At 36.2% G+C, this 22,018-nt stretch overlaps 1 protein-coding gene and 1 long non-coding RNA gene across 4 annotated transcripts in view; one reads left to right on the forward strand and one right to left on the reverse strand.

The window, feature by feature from the left end:
- Positions 1-8,285, reverse strand: part of LOC102029397 — a 42,806-nt gene extending 34,521 nt beyond the window's left edge. Inside the window, exons 1-2 of the long non-coding RNA XR_260580.1 lie at positions 8,185-8,285; positions 7,730-7,791 (exon numbers count right to left, since the gene is read on the reverse strand). This is a non-coding gene — a long non-coding RNA (uncharacterized LOC102029397). The remainder of the gene's footprint in view (positions 1-7,729; positions 7,792-8,184) is intronic.
- A 592-nt stretch (positions 8,286-8,877) lies between these two features.
- The window catches only part of Mef2c (myocyte enhancer factor 2C), a 164,047-nt gene continuing 150,906 nt past the window's right edge, over positions 8,878-22,018 (forward strand). For all 3 annotated transcript variants that reach the window (XM_005382286.2, XM_013512976.1, XM_013512975.1), the window contains exon 1: positions 8,878-9,085. The gene's annotated coding sequence lies outside the window, so the exon portion shown is untranslated. The remainder of the gene's footprint in view (positions 9,086-22,018) is intronic.

A 22,018-nucleotide genomic window follows, 5' to 3' on the forward strand; every position in this document is an offset into this window, starting at 1 on the left:
CAAGTACCCAGCCTAAGACATTGTGTTACTGCAAAATAAAACCAGCTAAGATAGTATCCCTCTGTATGCATGCTGCACACTGCCTCTCCTTAAATATTACTACACTGAATTACAATTAGCTATTTAGTTCTCTATATCCTGCACACAACCTTATTTTGAAGTAATTAAAAATTAACAAAAATCTGCAAAGAAAAATGCAGCTATGTCCTGCGCCCCTTTTACCTAGTCTGTTTCTCATGTTCACATCTTAGAAAGCTACAATATACAAACGAGGAAACTGTCACTGTGAAATCCACAGAGCCTACTCAGGGTGTGTGTGTGTGTGTGTGTGTGTGTGTGTGTGTGTGTGTGTAGTTCCATGCAATTTTATCACCTGTGTAGCTTTGAATAGCAACTAGCCTGAGCCAAACTCATAACTTCACTGTCATAACAACAACCTGAGTGTTATCCCCTTTGTCCTCCTGTCCCCAACACTCCTCTTCCCTTTGGCCCAGGAGGGTATTTTTCACTCAGCGTCCTTTCCTTGAAGTTCATTCAAGTTGTTGCCAGTAACAACAGTTCATTATTCTTTATGGGTGAGAGTTATTTTATAGTATTTCATATCACAGACTTCTTAGCCACTCACCCCTTCATGGACATTTAGGTATTTCCAGGTATTTTTGGTTATTACAAATAAAGTTGTGAATATCCATCTTGAAGTTTCTGTGTGAAAATAAATTTGTACAACATTTTAAAAGAGAGCGATGGTGTCTTGTTTATCATTGTATTCATAATATTCGTTTATAGGACACAGGGCAAGTCATTAAAGGTAAATATGGGAGAAATGGATGAATGTGAATGACCCACAAACGACTTTAAGTGGGAGACAATAAAACAAGTTCATCTGATGGAAAAAGCACAGGTAAGTAGACAGGAAAATGCCAGCTAGTTTATGGAACCTGTAACTGTCAACTTAAAACTACAACAGTGAGCCAGGGATATAGCACAGTGGCACAGTGCCTACCTGGCAAGCGCAAGGTCCTGAGTTCAATTCCCGGTTCCAAAGTAAAATAAAATAAAACTAAGGGAGGAAAGGTTAATTTGGCTCACAACTTGTAGAAGTTCAGTCCATAATCAGCTGCCTCCAAAGCAGGGTGGGAAGGCACAGGGGCAACTGTTCAAGGCAGCAAAAGGCAGCAAAAGCAACAAGAGTAAAAGGAGTACAGGAGAGCAAGCTTCTTTTCCTCCCTTATATTGTGTATAGGCTACACTGCCCACACCGTCTTCCTGCCCTCCTCTTGCACAGGCTCAGGGTGTTTACAAAGTGAGGACCCTGGCCCCCTGCTGAGTCACTTAGTTAACCTTCTAAAGGTCTCACTTCTCAAGTTGACACAATGTATCAGCCATTACAGAGTCCAGGGGTCAGGGTGCAGAGGGTAAGGGGAGGGAATGGGACACTAGGTAGAGTGAAGATGCGCCATGTACAAGCCCTTATAACCTCAATGAATGTGGACATTTTATGCCATAAGCATGAACCAAGATTAATACTACCAGCAAGAATGAAAAGCGGGAAGGGAAACTAGAAGAGAAGAAAGGAGAAGAAAGGCGATAAACAAGAAGAGAAACGAACTGTGTTGTGTCTGTGTACCAACGACGTATACTAATAAAATAAGCAAAAACACACCAAAAAAGATGGTGATAGGACAAATTGACCATAAAACTTGCATGCAACAATAGTTTTAAAGGCATGGGAAGGGAAATCACGAAGGACAGTGATCCCTGAGGGATGAGGAGTCAAGGATGAGTTCTAGCATTGCCCCGGAGAGCTGCCTCCAAAGCTTCTGGACAGCAGCAGGCAGGGTAACCATCTCAAGGAAGCAATGATCCTGAGCTGAGGAAACAGAGCAAAAGTATGAAAAAATGAAGATACCAGAGGTCTCAGTCTGGGAGGAGAGGGAGCCTCTGAGATCTGTCAAGTACCTTCTAGTGTTTAGCAGAGTGCTGATCCAGGCAGAGGCAGGAGGAAACCACTGAACTGCAGGAAGAAACATTTGAAAGAATTAGAGAGGAAAAAGTGTGTGATACTGTACAGGGCCTGGAGTAGGCCTCCTCCCATTTGTCAGAATGAAAAATTTCACAACTCATGTGTCGGTAGGTAGATCTCAGTAGCAGGAAACAATGCACCCTAGACTGTATCCTGTTCTGCTCTCATCTAACATGTTAATCCCCAAAACTGAAAACCAAGAGGGAGAAGGCTCTAACTGCATACACTGCTGGTAGCTGTATATGGAAAAGACAGTTCCAGGTGATTTAAGACCATGGTCATGTAGACAGCTCAACAGAGGGTAGAGAGAACTGTACTAGATGTATGCGAAATGTGTACATCTCTGTGGATGGTAGTGACTTTGGTGTTATTATTCCAAGCCTGCTGTAAATGTAGCATGAAGTAAATCAATATAATAGTATCATCAAGAATTGGGGCTATCAATTTGGAAGAAAAGACATACAGATATAACATTTACATTATTAAATTAAAACCTGTTGGCCTGAATATGTATCAAGAATTACTATGGATTTTTAATATGGTTCACTTAAAAACTAAGGAAAAGATATATATTTCAGCTCTTTCTTTTGAAAAGATCCAGATTAAGGACCATGGACATCTCAATATAACTAATTTAATTTCGAGAATGTGGTTTTCAAGTACCATTTCCAAGAAAATAACAGACCTTCTTGGAAAATTGCTTGATTCAAGGTTTGAAAAGGAAATAGTCAAGGTAAACCTGTTGAATTTTGTCATGGGAGTTATCATGGAAGCCCTCAAAAATTTGAGGTTTTATTTTCTAAAGATATAACAATCAATTGAAATAGACCAGGTAACCAAAGGTGGGACTATTGGGCAAGCACAAGTGCACCTGCAGTGAGTGGAGACGAGTTAGGATTCAGGATGATATTTTTAAAATCACCAGCCATCTTCTGAGGATGCTAGAGAACTGAACATTGTATTAAGAACTGAGCAATAAGCAGCACAGATCAGGCATTTATCCTTATATAAACTGAAACTCACAGTACCAAATTAGTTTATCTTGATAGAAGCATTCTTGCCCATAAAAGAAACAGAAATAAGAGGAGATAAATGGGAAAATGAGTTAAGATGTGTTATATCCATGGGCCAACTCTCCATGATGAACATCACCATTATGTATGGCAAGCATGTATTAAGAAATAAAATAAAAATAAAAATATAAAAAAGAGTTATATGTCTATTTTGCAAACACTAAGGAATAGCTGACCTTAGGCAACTTCAAGCTGACCTTCATCTGTTTCATAAACCTCCCATTTTGTGAGGCCATGCCTGTAGTCCTGTCTATCCTTCCCCAAATAAACTCTATCATGTTCTTGAGGTCTTATCAATTAAAAGGTAAGACACAGGACAGAGGGGCTTATTAAGCAACTCCAAGGAATGCACAGGCAAATTTAAACTAAAGAAAGCTCCACCCTACCAACAACCCAATTTCTTCATTAAATAAAGAGAAATAAATATAAGCGTATAGACTAAGAAAGACAGCCATATCAACCAATCATAATATATGAACCTTATTTGAGCTAAGCTATAAACAGTAAAAATCATAAGAATTTATGAGAAATCTAGGAAAGTGTCAATATTTCGTATTTCTGAGGATAGTAAGGAAATATTTATACTTTGGGTTTGTTTAACTTTCTAGGTACATTTCATTTTTCCAGTTTAAAAAATTAAAACAAGTCTTACCCAGATCTGGTAGTACATGCCAATACAGTAATCTCAGCACTCTGGGAAAATGAGATAGAAGGGTCACAAGTTTAAGCCCAGCCTGGGCAAATTGGTGAGACCCTATCTCAAAATTAAAATGTAAAAGTGGTTGGGGATGTTGTTCACTTTGAAGACCTCAGGTTCAATCTTTTGTACCATAAACAAAAGTCTTAACTTTAAAACAAAATCCCTACAGAAATATTAACAGATGTAAGGATGCCATGCTTGGGGATTGGCCTCAAAATAACTAGGGATGGAGTTGGGAATAAAAACTATTCATAAATTGATAGTTGCTGAAGGCAGGTATAGACTTATAGGAAATTCATTACACTATGATCTCTACTTTTTAATGCTTGGGATTTTCAAAGTAAAAAGATAAATTTAATACCACATAACAATACACAATAAACTGAAGTGGTGATGGTGAAGAAGTACTCAGAGACCCCAGTGCATGTCTAAATAAAAACACTTTCACAGGAATGCAAATACCGGAAGTGATATTTTACAAATATATTGAGAACTGCTTCGCAAGATTCTTTAAGGGATGATCATGTTTTTCTCATACTAGAACATTGATTCCTGAGTAAAGATAGGCCTTTTCCTGAAAATGGGTCAATCAATACAAGCTAGTTAGCTACCTTACAGAAGATACCAAAAGACATAAAAGGCAACAGAACACCTGGGTTTACAAACATGTTTACTTGTTCTCCCTATTTGTAAAACAAAGACAGGTTTATGAAGGAGGAAAGGACTAGAGGGTTGTTGTCCTTCCAAAGGTATGCTGGCAAATGTAGCCAATACAGTGAAATTCGCCTTTCCTGTTTGCTAATTGTTCTCAACTCTAGTTGCAACTCACAGATTTTTAGTTTTGTGTTTTGGGCTGGGAAAGAAGAATCTTTGGAGATGTTCAAATTTTTTGAAGTCAAACAACTCATTACGAAGTATACGCTATCTGCAATCTAGTTGTTTTGCATTAGGAGAGACACTCTGAGTAGCTTGTCCAAGTTTCTGTCAAAAGAAGTCTCTTCCCTCTACTTATCTGAATTTTATCCATCCAAAAAGACATGAACAAGTCCAACAAATGTAGTTCCTAAAAAGAAGAATATTATGTTTCCAATTTTAAGATGTATTTCTTCGTGGTCTCTAGATCAATGTCTTACAAAGAACCGGCATTTGAAAAATGAGTTGACTGATTTCTTTAAATATATGCAAATCTAAAATTTGCAACACAGTTTGGCAAGTAACAATTTTGCGTATGATATTACCTTATTAGGATTATTATAAAAATATCATCATGCATCTTAATGTTTACTTTCATAAAATGCCTGAAAAAGCCATGGGAGCAAATTTAAACTTTGATGTGAGATTTGGGAGCAGATTCAGCTATGAGGAAGCAAGTCAAGTGAGTTTCTCTGTAGACTGCTTACATTTTTTAAATTATTCGCAAGGATATATTCAGAAATTGTAACGGAACTTTTCAAATATTTATCACGGTGGTTAGAACTTCCATTACAATATCTTTTGAAGGAGTTGTGTTTACAGTGACCTTTTAAAAAGTTGCTACTCCAGGCTTATAAAGCAATGTTATAATGTCTTTCTGTCAACAATATTAAAAGCACTGATCTCTGGGAAAATGTTATAAATAAATTCCACTGCAATAATTATACAAATAGGTAAATATACAAAATGATATTGTATTACACATGTACCAAAGGGTTAGAAATTCTCCACAATAGGGTTTTTAATTTTGATGAAAGCAAAGTACTGCTTTTTCAAATGTAGTGGATCATATGACAACATTTCTTAAAATTGAGCTAAAGAAAGGGAGTATATTTTTTCTTTAGGCATTAATGATGCTACCTATGGTCCGTAATCATTGACAATGATATTAAATCTATGCCTATTTTAATTGCCACATTTTTAAATGATCTAGACTAGAACTATGCTATCCAGTATTGTAATTATTCACATATGGGTTTTTGTAAATAAAATTAATTAAATAAAATTCAATATTTAACTTTGCTGCTGTATTAACCAAATTTCAAGTGATCCATAGCCACACATGGCTAGCAGTTTCCCTGTTAGAAAGTATAGTTATAGAATGTTCTTGCCATCACAGAAGTTCTACCAAACAGTGCTGGTCACCTTTGGGAGACCATAGATGAATGGGACATCTCAAATTATATACATACACATTCCTGTTTATAATATAAAATAACCATTGAAAACACAGCCATATGCATCTATCTCCATTTTTCTTCTTGTATAGGAGATTGACTTAAATCCATCAATTTTATATAATTTTTTCAAAAACCTCAATTTGAATGTCATTATTTAAAGTTATCCCACAGGCATCACAGTGTAGATTTTCTCTTTGTTCTCACTACAAGAATGAATTTCAAATGATTGCATTTCCTCAAGGTAACAGATTATAACAAGATAGCCCATTTCAGCTAGTGGGTTCATTTTTGTTTGTTTACTTCTGATTTTTGTTGTAACAAAGATCTATTTTAACCCTCCTTCACTTCCAGCTTTACCCAGCGAGCCCCGCTCTGACAAATTCCTCATTCAGAGAGCAGCCCTGCAGGTCTCAAACTCCACACTTAGGAAGCTCCTAACTGGCATGAAGAACTAACTTCTTGAAGATTGGGTTCTTTTTATTGGTTTCAGAGGTCTTCAGGCCCTTCCAAGGTTCTAGAAAATTCCTAAATCTAACACAAGGTATTTCTCAATTCAGAGAAGTACTTTTGCTAACTTATAAAAAGCCACTAATATAGAAATGCATTTTGACAGTTTCGTGATAAACTGCAATGTGCTTGCAGTTAGATATTGAACACGAAGAATCTGAGAAACTGAGTGAATTCTCCTCTACTATTTATGCTCAGCAAGGAATCACATTCCTGAGGAAAAGTGGAAAGACACAAGCAAGGAAAGTACAAGAAAATAACATAAAAAACTCCTAGTACCATAGGTCTTTGCTAGTTGCATTTAAATGCAACTCCCTGAAAAGTAGTACATCTGTGTTTGAAAGACTAGATAAATCATAGAGCTTACCTAGAAGGGGAAAAGATTTCACAATTACAGGACTATATAGAAAACTTTGAGTATTTCCATGAGAAATATGTAAACAGTAATGAGTAATCATTTCCTACTGAAAATAATTTTATTTTAAAGATAATCCAAATATGACCAAAAAATGAAGGATAGAGAACAAAGCATTTAGTAGAAATTTCAAATATTTTTGGAAAGGTTCTCCAGAGCAACACTTTAAGTTTCCACGTTACATTTTTGTAGCTCTTCAAAATGAATTAAAGCCTTGAAGTTATCTGCACAAATGTGCATTAGTTTGGCAGCAAAGCATAAAATAAAGAAAGAACAAAGAAAGGAGACAATATTGCCAGCCTCCCAACCCCTTCCCAGATATTTGCAACTTGGTAATTACCCTTCCTTTCGAGACTCTTTGCTTACGTTAAAAATATAACTTCATCTCTGCTCTCTGGCTTATTCTCAAGCAAGCCAAAAGCCAGATAAACTGACATTAATGCTTACCAATAAAATACTATTTTTCTAGTAATTTTTTTTTCATTTTTAAAATTCAAAAATGCTTTACTACATTTAGGCAACTTTTCCAGGCACTAGGCCTCTAACGCAGCTTGTCAGACACTAACGGGCCTTGGAAAAGTTTGAAACTCTCCATTCATTAGGACTTTGAGTAGTTGTTTTGTTACTAAGAATGAGAATTGATGGAGAGGTTGGGACTAAACACATAATTTTATGAAATATGATGAAAACATGAGAGCTTTGTTATGACGCATGTAACAATCAAGAACCTGTTTCTTTTTAGCGAGCTCCTAAAAAGTACCTCCCGGATAATTATTAAATAAAAACACTCACTTATTCAGTACTCAGCTGGCTTTTAAACTCTGAATAAGAGAAGTACACAGTGAGAGAGGTACTTACACGGTTTCCTTGGATACTGGATGATGCCATTCAGGTCTATGTTTTTATCTGAAAGTGGTGCCCTGCAGAGAAATGAGGCTTGGTGAGTGGCTGTTTATACATAGTAAATAAATAGGAACTTTGTTTATTTTACAAAGCATTTTTTATTTTGACCCAGATTTCTTTTTCTCTTCACACCCAACCTTTGTAAACAGCAATAATATGGTAGAACAGGTATTACGCACAAACCCTTTCAACTCCACTTAAGAAATCCTAATTATTAAGCCAGAAGTTCAGAAGGCTTGGGAGAAGCACTCTACTCAGCCTGCTTTGCATATCTTCACTGCTATATTTACTTCAGATGTACTGATGAGTAGTACCGCCTGCCTTTTTAATTCCGTTCGAAAGGAATTTTTCTCAAGCCATCAGTAAGGAAATTAATGTTGAAAATTCACATACATGACAAAAGTCCTTACCTCAACCAGTGAGTAAGAGAACCCTAGCCTTAGCCAGCTTGTGAGCACCGGGGTTTCCACGGACATGAGCTGCCATCTTAGATGTGTCAGGGGCATCCTAGATTCCCAATAGCCCAAGGGCTTTGAGCATACAGTTCTGAAACTCGGTCTCTCACAACTACACGCTTTCTAATTTGGGTAACATGATTAATCCCCCCTATGCGATAAGTTTTAACCTTCTAATATTTCTTCGGATCGCAAAGAACAAATGAGCTACTACAGCAAAGCAGGGCAAGTCACTTGAATGCTTCACACAATTTAATAACCTGAAATGAAGTAAGTGTGTGCTATGTTTCCATTAAAAAGTTTCCAGCCACAATTAATTGAACAAAAACTCGTCTTGTTCCAAGATTATTCTTGGAAATGTAATTTTAAAGCCTGTGTGAAATGAGGAAACTTACTTTTTTATACCATATGAAAGCAATTTCATTTTTTTAGGAATGATTTTTGGATAGACTTCCGATTGGATATTTTCCATTGGAGCTAGCAGTGCAGGGGCTTGGGAAGGGGGAAGGGAGGGAGCTAGTTCTGTGTTCTTTTGCCAGCACTGACAAAGGTCTGCTTGTCAATGATACCTTTACAGCTAAATTTACTCCAGAGTGACATGAACAGGTGCACCTTGGCCTGCCAGACACTTGTGCTGAGGGATCACACATCTCACGGCTTGACGATCGGGGGCAAAGCCTCGGTCTTCATAGAAAAGGAGAGGAGGCGAACGCAGCCCAAACTGGGGGGTTTCTCTTCAAAGCCAGCTGGTCTGGCTTTATTCTACAGGAATTTTTTTACCTGTCAGAGTTTGGACAACAAAACCCTCAGCAGGCGCTGACGGGTACAACTTCCTGGAGAAGCAAGAAAGGCGCTGGTGAGTTTCAATTGCCAAAATATATTTTTTTAATCTCTAAAAGTTGAATTTGTTGTCTTGGAAGAGGCACTCCTGAGGTACCTACACTCACAAAGCTGATGAGACCATCGGAATCACAGCCAACTAACTTCACAGAGGGCTTGCCGGGGACGCAAAGTAGAGCTGCTCTTATTTGACAAGTTTTTTAGATTTTTTTTTTAATTTGTTAAAGCAATAATTTATCTTTTTTAAATATCGGTCTCCTTGAGTACCCTCTTCTATGACAGAAAGATGAGTTAATTACACATATGACATTGGACTAAGTAAATAGCATTTTAATCTCTTTTTCATCTAATTTTGTCACAATCTTTTCTGAATAAAATCTGGTTTTCCGATAAAACTCCAAAATATAAATGTGAAATGGTACATAATCATTTCAAACATTCCATGTGCTTTTTTAAAAAAGAAAATGCGTGCATTTTATAGGAATATGATTAAAGGCAATGTAGAATTAACTGTATTTCAATGCATTTTAAAAGCATGCATCTACAGAATATTTAATAATTAAAAGTAACAACATTTTCTCATTACTTTACAAAGAGTTTTTTTATAGCAAATCTTTAGAATAAACAACCATGAGAGTACTAAAGCATGTTTTTACGTCACTGATTTCCAAAATTAGTACATTTATATATTTGGTATTTTTATTTTATAAATTCAAAAGTTGGGGCAAAAATAATTTTTCAGAACAGGATTTTAATTATTGCAAAAGATGGAAAAATGAGACCACATGTTAGGACACATTTTTAAAAAGTGATTCTATTTCAAGGACTCATTCTTTTAACTATGCTTCATAGCGTTTCTCTACAAATTGTTGTATTATAGCAAATTGAAAACATTTATTTAAGCAAGTGAGTAGCTCAAAGCTAGAAACTATACATAGTAAACATATGAAACCATTTTAACAACAAAATTCCATACTCACAAGCAACATGAACTAATGGATGTAAAAGATACAACACCATACATTGATCAAGAATGCTATAAATTATTATGCATAAAATCAATTTTCTGGACTGTGGGGGGTAGAATTGGTACTTAAGAAGAGAAAGCCTCTTACCAATATAAATTACTAGGACTATGAGGCAATTGTTTTATTCTGATGATCACATAAATAATTTCCAATCTACACACTTCATACATATTTGTATAATGGAGAAAAGAGATCTGGCTTTTGTTAATCACTACTCAATCTAAAACAATTTTTAAATCAGTGATATTTGGATATACTAACAGAAGTTATAAATATCACATTCTCTTAAAAGGGCTTAAATTACATTTAAAATCATAAAATTTAAAAACTGACCAGAGATGATTCACCTAACCAAAACATATTTTTAAAATATAGTCTTAACTAAAAACATTTTAATGAACCATATTTTTACAAATTAAACCCAAATCTACTTTTTATTATAAGTCACACATAGACTATACTTCACAAAATTAAAGTATATTGTGTTTAAAATATATATACATATATATATAAAATATATATACAGTCTCTAGTGAGTCAAACTGGTTTTTAATATGATATTTTGCATGATTCATTATATTAATTTTGACCCTTGAGCAAACAGTCTCTGAATTTTTTATCTAGATGTCTCTTAAAGAATTAATATATATTCTATGCACTTATAATTATTGTAGTATGTTAAATGCTACATTCATAAAGATTCAGAGCACTTGCTTTTAGATACAGCAAAACTGACCATAAAATACACTCTCAGTTCAATTTCAGAATTATATTCTTAAATTTTCCTGTGCACAGGAATTGGCTATAATTAATGGATTGTTATTAACATTGAATGTGAGTAATACAAAAGCTTCTACCAAATTATTGTTTACAATTACCAATTTTAAGTATAACAGAATCTATTAGAAACAGTGTAGCCCAAATATCCAAAATAACTAAAATCTTAATTGTGCCATGAACTGCTGACCTAATCTAAAATTCCATGATGTTTTCTTTGAATTATGAGGATCCATAAATCTTTGTTCACCAAGCTACCTGCTTGTCCTTTCTAAAAAGTCTTCAATATTGTATCACAAAAATAGCTATGCCAGTTCCCTCAATGTATCAGAATGGCTTCTTTTATTAAGTCTTAGTTAAAACTTGTGACTTAAAATTTTTATCTTAAAATTTATGCACTTAAAGCATGATTTGCCATACATTTTCATGTTTAAGGGCAGTGCATTTACAGCACAGTAAATTAATCATTCTCCTCAATAAGGCACTTGAGAATCTTTTTGTTTACCTCCTATCAATAGGGAAAATTTTGATTCTTCCAGCAATTAATTTCAATAAATTATATTGTAACCATCAATTTATTTAATTTCAGCACGACAGAGTTTCCAGCTAAAGTGGTTTACTTATAAGTATTTAAAGAAGCAAAAATGTTCTGGCAGCTTTATATGCTTCTCTTCATTAACCGGACACCTGACTGACAACTGTCAAGTGTCTCTAGGCCAGACGTAAGCCAGTAGAGATAAAAATTGCATATTACTCATCCCTGTTGATAACACCTGGTGCCAGTAGGTTTTCAAGTAGGAATAACTGAACTGTAGACAAAAAGAAGTAAAAGGGGAATCACTTCTACTGCCCACTATCCTTCCCGTCATTAACCCATTCCTTTTCCCTTTCCCATGTATCCCATTTCTGTCCATGTCCCCTCATACCACCTCTATGAAGAACCAGTGTCTTGGAAGGAGTCTCCAAAGGGTGTGACATGGCCATTTCCATGAAAGTTATACGCAGCCATACTGATCTTTTAATCATATTTTCTTTGGAGGTGATGAAATTTTTAAGATGTGGGAAGAAGGCTTTAAAGATTTTAGCTTCTCATTTTAAATAAAATGAAACTGAAGAACAAAAATGAAATTAACCCAAGATCACTGATATGAGTACGGGCATGTAGACTTAAGTCTGTGACCCAAGTTCATATTTACTAGAGTTTTTCGTTCCTATTTTAAACCTGTGAAAACCAAATTATAGGTTTAAAAAGTCACATGGAAAATAATGTGCTACATTCCTTTCAAGAATCCTTTCTAGTCATCAATAAATCTTATTAGAGAAATATATATTTTATCAAAGCATATTAAATCCAGTTCTAAGAAAAAATGCATAAACACATTAAAATTAACTTTATCTTCCTTCATTACTTAGACGAATTTCCAAACAGAAAATATTTAAAAGTGTACACAGAACATTAAAATCATCAACAGTGATACATAAGTTTTTAAAATGAATGCAGAAATCAAAAGTCCAGGTCGTAATTTTTTCTGAAAGATCAGGGAGTAAGTACAAGTACTAAATATATCCAATATATAAGCATGTGTATAATATTTGAGTAAAGAATATATTAAATAGTTCATATGACTGACTCAACAGCTAGGCAGCTTAGTGTCCTCCTGTGTATGTATCTGCATGTGTGTTTGCATGTGTATGTTAATTATCAGACCAGACTGGACCTCACAGGCCCTCAGCAGTACATACCAATAAGCTTAGGAATTGTATTATTCAATAATCCTGTGTTAACATACACCTGATATTAACTCAAATAATTATTAATTATATTAAGAAATATTTTCTATGTATATAATTTGCTGATAAGGCTGTATAATAAACTGATTCACTTAAAGTTATGAAAACATGAACATTTGGGGCTGGGGATTTAGCTCAGCGGCAAGCGCAAGGTCGTGAGTTTGATTCCTGGTACTGGGAAAAAAAAAAGAAGAAAACATGAACATTTAAGCATACATCTCATTGTCTCTCAGAGCTCTAGAAAAGAAATGGTTTAGGTAAACATCTATCACATTTCCAGTTTAAAAGATTCTACCTTATCTCTGGGCTTTGGAGCAGGATTTGCCTATAAGAAATGGAAATTTATCATCTAGATATGCAAATTAATAAGAAACAAAGAGGGTGAAAACTTAAAATATTGATATAGAACGTGGGAAGGAATTGCATTAGGATCTCTGTGTGAAGGATGGGTAGCAAATAATCAGCAGTTCTCAGACTAACAACACCATTTAACAACTAAATTATATATCTAAATTTACAAATGTATTTGCTTATTCTATTACATTTAGTCCAAATCAACGTTAGGCATTAATCAGCAAACCATTTAACAATATGCAATAACAATATGCAAATCAATTGCAAGCAAAATAATCAGTAAATAACATCCACTTCTAACTATTGTGATAGACAGGGGTGTCAAAGCAAAATATGCAAAATCACAAGACTTTCAAGTAAGTTCAATCACTGCCTTGAATTTCAGACAGGTTTTAGTGAAAGCAAGTGGCTCATCCCCTGTCTGCTTTTGAAGGATTAGAAATGTTTGCTCTTTAGCACTGAAGAGCGCTGTCCAGAGCAGCAGAGCAGAAGTAGGCAGATTTGAGTTTTACTCTCCGTTTCACTGCTAAGTAATTTGGGGACTGAAAACAAGTCACTTAAACCCTGTGAAGCAACTGAGTGGACGGGACTTTTTGCTTAGTAATCTACAAACTCCCAGAATGGAAATGTTAATTACCCAATGGAAAATATTTCCTCTGCTTCATGTGACGAGGTTCCAGAAGAGATATGGGCCATCACTGGTGGGTGTCTGTCAGATATGACATGTCCCTTCCTCTTCAGTTTGCTCACAGCTCACCACGTAGGATTTCCAAATAGGTAGAACCAACAGCAGTCCCTACCCTGAGAAGTCAGCGGGCAAAACATGGCCATTTCACAGAACATGACTGAGGCCATATTTTACCCCCCTGAGGGTACCTTGGTAACATAGCGTGAAAGACTCACCCTCAAAACTGTATTGTCACAGGTAGCGTCAAACCTCTCAGTATGCACTCTAAGACTGAGGTAACGGAAAGTGTGTGATGAGTACTTAATATTTTTAGTTTTCTAAAAAGGGAGAACAACTTTGTAAAGTTAAAGAAAATATTCACCAGACACAACTGCTGTAAACTAGCATAAGGATCTGTTTCTGCAGAAAAATGTTGCAGTAAGAAGCAGAAGCCTCAAAGCACCATTATTCTGACCATTATGATTGCTCTTCAGACAGAGGAAACCAGCAGTGTCATAAGGAACATAGATATTGATTGAAAGTCTCTTTACTGACAGGTCACCATTGTCCAGTGATCATGACCAAAGCTGATTTTGCTTGCAGGGATTCTAGACTCAAAGCCACTGACCATCATTAAAGTAGTCATGTGTCTGTGAGTCAGTTATCATCAATGTCCCTGAAATGGGAACCTACTTCCCAGGTTTTGCTGAGGTACCAAGATCCAAACAACAGGTTTTATCCAAGAAAAGATACTGGCCATCATTCAGCTAAGATGAACAATTGTACAAAAATGTAAGAGAATTAGGTATGATGGGTAAATATGGTAATAACTGCATCGTCATTAACCCTCTTCCCTGTGAACACACTTATCTCCTTGTTCTATCCACTTTCTGAAGCAATTCTAAGAGTCCTCTTTTGTGAGTGTCTTTGTAAGGTGTGATAAAAATTACAACAAATGCTACTGCTGAGGGCCATCCAATGGAAAGGCAGACTTGCAGAAACATTACCTGCGTCCTCCTCTACCCTTACCCACTGGATCTGGCACCATGTGACGTCTAGCTCCTCCCCAAAGTCAAAATGGCCATGAAAAGTGAATGCTCTGAATTGATTCAGGACATCAAAGCAGCCAGGACATCACAAATAAAGATACTCACCAAAGAAGACTTCTAGAACTGCCTCAGAAAGCGGCAAGACTGACGGGATGTGTGTCTTTGAAGCAAGGGGAAGTATTCTGAGAGAGATTAATGCCAAAGTGTCTTTTACCTTAATAAATGTATAAATGCATATGTGGCATATTGTTCTTTTCTTGTGTGTAATTTTAACCACAGCGGCCAATGGAGAGATTCATCTTTCTGAACTCTCATTCCTACAATTTTGAAAGCTGGTCGTGAATCTAAAAGTTCCATAAAATTTATTTATTTGAGAGAGCAAGAACTGTAGATTGAAAGATTAAGATTTTAAAGGGACTTTCATGGATCCTTTGCTTATCCTCCTCATAAGACAATGGCACACAACAAAAAGCATGTAAGAAATATCTGAAAAGCCCGTTAAAATGCTGATTCCTGAAATTGCAGCTCAGTAGGCAAGAGACAGGCTGAGAAATCTGCATTTCTGCAGACACTTTCGTTGATTCTGAGGCACCTCAATAAACTGTTCTCTGTGCTAGTCTGTTCACATCCCCTCATGGGGGTCTTCTCTTGTTCAGTGTCAGTTTTCACATGTGATGATAAGAAAACCAGCACTTAGATTCTATGAAATCTAAGCTCCTATGAAATCAAAAAAGCTGTGTATGGATACCAGTGTATGTGTATCATAAGACAATGGCATGCAACAAAAAGCATGTAAGAAATACCTGAAAAGCCCGTTAAAATGCAGATTCCTGAAATTGTAGCTCAGTAGGCAGGGGACAGGCTGAGCAGTGTATGGATACCAGTGAAACCAAAAAGCAGTGTATGGATACAGCGATAAATGTTATTTATCTGTTTTTGTTTATTGTTTGATATCACTGAACACTGCCAAGCTTAAGTATTTATTCATTTTAATTATTTTATTTCGAATGGTAAAATGTTAAGTATCTCTAGTACTAGTAAAGTAAAAATAAAAACTAAAATTTGCTCTCAAGTGCTATATAATATGAAGGCACTCAGTAGTATAGCTTGAAATATAACAAAATGGCTTGAAATCAATTGTAAGAAAAATCATTTTAGAAAAAAATCATAAACTATGCTTATTAGAAGTCTGCATGCATTCACATTCAACAAGTTCTGGAGGCCTCAATTAATCAGCACGGATATGGAGAGTTTCAGACATTCGAGCTTGTGATATTCTGAGGAAAACCACAGACTTATGTCTCCCGTGGACGAGTTACTTTATGGGCATCAGTTACAGAGCATAGAATCACAAATCTATGTAAGAGTGAGGTGAGACTGCAGATGGACGAACCTGATTCTAGATTAAAAACATGAGCACAAGCCCTGTGCATTGTGAATTAATCATCACTGTACTTGAAGAGTAATTACAATGATTAATAACAAAAGTGATCATAGAAATAATTCTGTGACCATATTATCTATAACATGCACCATCAACTGTTTATAAACAAGCTCCTTTGGTAGTGAAACTCTATTTGCAAGAGAATTTTATTTGCAGGAGAATCCCATTAACAGAAAACCATTATTTGTAGCATCCTATAGTCTTAAAACAGAAAAATGTAACTTTGCAGGAAATAGATGGAAACCCAACTTATTAATTGTTAATAGCAGTTGTGTGTGCATATGAGTTCACTTAGTTTAAAAGTGATAAAGCATTTACAGCTGAAAATGAGAAGACAAAGCTGAAAATTTGACAGAAAAGGGAGAGTGAGAAAGGAGGAGGTGATAAAGAAGCAAATCTACTGGTTAGTTAGTTGGTTGTTGCTAATTGGTCAAAGGAACAAGAAAGCTGTAAAATGTTTTGTAAGTAGGGCCCCAGATCTTTGGTTTAGAGTCGTGCTTCTTCATTTCAGAATCTCTTCAAGAATAGGATGGCTCTTAGTAAATACATTCCATTGGATGTGGATGGTCTATATTTACAGGTTAAAGCCTACTTACAGGTATAAAGTTGGTAAATATTTAACTTCAATGCCTCATGTTTGCACATAGGAAGCTTTTTTATTTTGATTTCACAGAGGAAATAAAGGGCAGAAGAAATTTGGCTTTAGTACCTTAAACCTCTTGCCAACCTTCTTCCCTTCCCCAAGAAGAAGCACGCTTTCTTCAAGGGTCCTTATACTCTTTCCGGACAGTTCTGGAGAAATAGTCACCGATTACCTGTCTGGTGGCTTTGCAGGGACAGGACGGAGTGCACACACAATCAGACTGCGTGACAAGGTAGTGGCTATGGCACAAGAGAGGCGCAGCAAAGAAGCCCAGAGCAACAGGTAGTGAAATGCTCAATACGAAGAGTGAAGTGTATGCACATCATTTTGCAGACAGACCTCATCTTCCAAGCCCAGTGTTTTCAAAAGCAATCCTCTTCGCGTCAACAGCCGGGCTTCCTCGTGCTTCTTTCTGTGTAGACAATGAATGGCGGGCAGAGCAGGGGGCTGACGGCACCTCTTCAGCTCAGCAGGGGATCTGTGGGCTTGTGGGTGCCCAATGGATTACAGGCTTTTCCAGAGCAGTGGTAGAGAAAGTTTATGTGTAAGGGTAGCAGACGGATACTGCGTCGCGGACCAGGCAGCTGCTATAACGTAATCGCAAACAATTCGGGCCCTATAGAGGCTGTGAGAGCGGGAGGACCTTATAAGCCCCATCAGTGGAAGGCCGAAAGGAAATAGAGGCACTCTCAAAGGAGCTATTATTGATCTTTTTAAAATTGCTGCTGGGTGAGTAGAGCCTGCCAAAGAGGAAGAAGGGCACGTGAAGGTGAACGCAGGGAAGGGCGCGATGCAAAGACAGACCTCAGCAACTTCGCAGTTTCGCCTATACCACACGATGAGATCATCGATTCCGAAGGAGCCAGAAACCGAGGTTTAATAGGAAGCAGCTCACCCCACACATTTATGCTCAGGTTCCTCAAATTTAAGTGTAAAGTTGTGTGATCAATAAGCAATTTAGGAGATCTCTGAGGTAGCTAAAAAAAAAAATACCTCTCAGAACCTTATTGTAGGCAAATGGATATATAATTACTTTCACGGGTCTGATAACATCCGATATGAATAAAACTATTACTCTGAAAATAATATTATATGGAACCCTGACATAGATATTATACACTGGCAACCCAAAAGTATAAGACTTCTTAGTGTAATATGTACTGAGTTCACCAACATCAACATACTATTGTCAATAAGTTTTATATTTATTCTTAATATTGAATAATCTGTCATGAAATAAAGACTGCTGTGAGGTTTGAAACCCAACAGAAAACAAAGCATCTTCTAAAACGTCATTAGGTAACTATGACAGGAAGATGTTTTTTCAAGAATACAAGAAAGTCCTGGAAAGGGACATAGAGGATCATGGTCATTTTTAAGCCTTTAAAATAGGCAAGGCACTAAGTGACTAAGTACAATTTAATGCCCTTCTCTCAGCAAAATGATCATCGTGGGTAGGTCCTGCTACCTGCCTAATTTTATAAAAAAGTCATTTAGAAAATTAAGGACAAATGGTGATGTATCTGAGCCTGGATTCTAATCTAAGTTCTCTAATTTACCCTTCCTTGACTATTGTATATTATTTAACATTGCCTATGCTTTCAATACACAATACATAAATATTAATTAGTGACCTTGACTTTAAAGAAAAATTATCAGACTTTTATGAGTGCTACTCACCAAAACTGTCTCCTAAAGAGACAGGCTATATGTTCCTATCAAGAATATGCTTGAAATTCTTTTTTCTGGTATCAGTAATGTCAATTTATGAGCCAAATATGAATAATTTGATGCTTTATAATCAAGTCTTAGTTTCCATCCTGTTCACTACATTTGGATTTACATTTGGCAACAAATTCCTCCCTAATGATAATGATTTGCCAACTATCAGACCATTAAGGCTGGGTAGCAGATTCCTAAGGAGATTTCTAAATGCACTGTAATAAAGACAGCCGCTCTGACATAAGCGAGTAGCTTCCTAAAGGGTCCACCATGAAGAAGATGACATGCAATTAGGCATGGATTACTGAAATATTTTCAGGGGTAAAATATTGATTATATCATCTGCTCCCATCATCCCTGTAAAGTGAGAAATGATCGGAAGATAACAAAGCATTATAGTATCATAGCTAAGCACAGAATATTAGAAAGAAACAAATCTGGTTTCCTGTCCTTTGTCTAACATATATGAACTATATGGCCCTGAGCAGCTGACCTCAGTTCTCTGAGCATTCATTTTTAAAAACTACTAGGACTGTCTAAGAAGTCGTTTAGAGAAAAAGGTTATAAAGCAGAGATGGCCAACCTTTTAAAGCTGGAGTGCCAAAATGCAATCCAAAACCTACTTATTTATCACAAAGTGCCAACGCTGTAATTAAACCCGATTACTGGGGGTTTAGTTTAGAAAAAAACAACTCATACATTAACATTTTTGTCTTGAAAGAAAAACAGTAACATGCATGCTCTAGGTTCATCACCACTGTTATGAAGCAATTGATATAAAGGATGACAGATAGTAGGTGAACATTAAATATCGGAAGTCTTGAAGTTATTTGTTTATTTCTTTAATAAGATAGTATTATTTTGTACATATATCCCAAATATCTTTGTATTATAGGCATGAACTTTATTATACAGGAATAATAATAATCTGTTGGAAATCAAGCTTCTTTGTTTAGGGTGTTTGACTCAGATAATGTAAATGAACTGGTTTTAATTACTGACTTATATTTAAGTTTTCAATTTAAATTTAGTTCTTTTTATATTCCAATATAATTTGGAAAATAAAAACTTCACCTCAAGCCACAAAAATTGTTTCTCTATTCTCCTAGCAAATTAAAACATGGGTATAACTTTTTATTTCTATTTTGTTTGTTTGTTTTTGATTTTTGATTTTGTTATTTGAGATGGGACCTCATCTCAAATAGAAGTCCAGGCTGGCCTCAAATTCATGATAGTCCTCCTGACTCAGCCTCCCAATTGCTGGGATAACAGGCATTTGCCACCATGCCTGGCCAATATTTTGTTTTGTTTTTTGAGATAGGATCTTGGTTTGTAGTGAAGGCTGGTCTTGAACTCACTATGTTCCTGCCCCAGCCTCCCAAGTGCTGGGATTATAGGCATGCACCACTATACCTGGCTCTCCCATTTTTAAATCCCTATAAAACTATTTTATATTGGAAGGATATGCGATTGTATATCCATAAAATAAAATATCTTACTTGGTTTAAATTTTTTGTTATAAAAAAGGTATTTTTAAAATGATGTCACAAACTCATTCAAATAGAATATAATCATTTGGGAAATTGCTCATAAAGGCAGAGGAAAAGTACATTTTTCAGTGCGGTAGCCTTAGTCCCTACTTTTTAGAACACATTTTTCTTGACTTGATTTCCTTGTTAGCATAAATGTGCCAGTACATTTTTATTAATGTTATCAGTCCTTTTTCTTTATACACACTTATAGCAGTCGTGAAATCAACAGTCATTTCAAACATCCCAAGAGAGATTTTATTAAAGCCAAACAATGCAAAATGGTTATGGCTTCTTTTTTCAACAAGTGTCATAGTCCCTTCGGCACGGCGGTAATGTCATCACACATCCAATGGAGCACCAGTAGGCCCCTCTTGAAAAAAACGCCATCAGGCATTCCACAGGCTCCTTCTTCCTGGCAAGCTAATGCCTAGTGCAGTCGCCATCCATGGTCCCCAGACATTGGAATGACATCAGGAGACAATCTCAGCAAGCTCTGCCCTAAAGAATTCAAGCTAGCAGGAGACTGAAGATATTAATGTCTTCTTGGGGACAACAACATTCCAAAGGTCAACTAGGGTGAAGAGAGGATGGATTTGGGGTTTAGAGTACCTCTTCAGCAGCCAGGCAGCTAACAAGCCTAAGGAAGCATCTGTCAAAAAATAAAAACCAAAACAAGCGGCACAGGAAACCTGAAAGTATCCCAGACACCGGGCCTGTGGGAAGGAAATCAGGCAACTTTACCCACTAAATCACAGGACTGTAGGACTACAGAGATTGCTACCTCTTCAAAGGTAAAATTCTCACCCTGGACCAACTCCCTGTCTCTGACGACCTACTTCTTTCCACTATGACAGCGACAGTGTGAGTGAATACACAAAGTAATGGTATAGAAGTGGAAATTCTTTGCATTGGATAAAGAATGGCTAATTTTTACTGCAGCTTTTTACCTTTCCAGCCGTGTGCTTTATAGTGAATAATTCATTTACTCCTCATAACAAGATTTTTAGGGTATGCTATTATGTATCTCATTTTACAGATGAGGAAACTACCTGTTGTAAAGTATCCTGGCTTTTTTTTTTCTAGTACTGGGAATCGAACTCACAACCTTGCACTTGCCAGGTAGGCGCTGTGCCGCTGAGCTAAATCCCCAGCCCTAAGTATCCCGGCTTTTTTGACCACACAGACTCCTCCAAGTTCCATCAACCTTTCCAGCTGTTAGGGATGGAGAGCTTGAGGTCTTCTGCCTCATTGGTGAGTGCTTGGACACTTGGACACTTGGAGAGCACTTAGACAACTAAAACATTTTCCCCAAAGGGATTAGCTATCAGGTAGTACAGATCATGAATCTTTCTACCATGAGCAAATGATAAATCAGCAAGAAAAAGGGACAATAACTCAAATCTGGATCAGTTCAGAAGTCCAAACTTAAAAAAAAATAGTTCTCATTTTTAAATTATTTATTATTCATAAAAACTCATCTGAATATTTAAAAGTCCTTCACTAAGGATTAACTAAAAGAAATTACCATAAAGAGCAAGAATTAATATCGACATTTCACTCCCAGTTAAGAGCAAGAAATTTAGTGGGGCTGGGGATTTAGCTCAGTGGCACAGAGCCTGCCTGGCAAGCGTAAGGTCATGAGTTCAATTCCTGGTACTGGAAAAAAAAAAAGTAAGAAATTTAGAAGACAAATATCAAAAATAAAAACTCAAAAAGCAAGAACTAACAAACTCCTGAAAGAAAGTTTATGCTTTGTTTAAAATGTTATAATTTTATTCTGTTGTTTCTAAAATTCTAAATTTTTTTCTTGCTTTATATGTCTCTTATAGTGTAATTTGTTTTTTTTATTCATATTATTAACATTTCTGATCAAATTTCACCTTAGTGATATTATAACCAATGTATGTGATGATATCTTTTGTCCAATGTGAGCAATACTATG

The sequence above is a fragment of the Chinchilla lanigera genome, unplaced genomic scaffold (genome assembly GCF_000276665.1).
Source record: "Chinchilla lanigera isolate Chin_1 unplaced genomic scaffold, ChiLan1.0 scaffold00017, whole genome shotgun sequence".
NCBI lineage: Eukaryota > Metazoa > Chordata > Mammalia > Rodentia > Chinchillidae > Chinchilla > Chinchilla lanigera.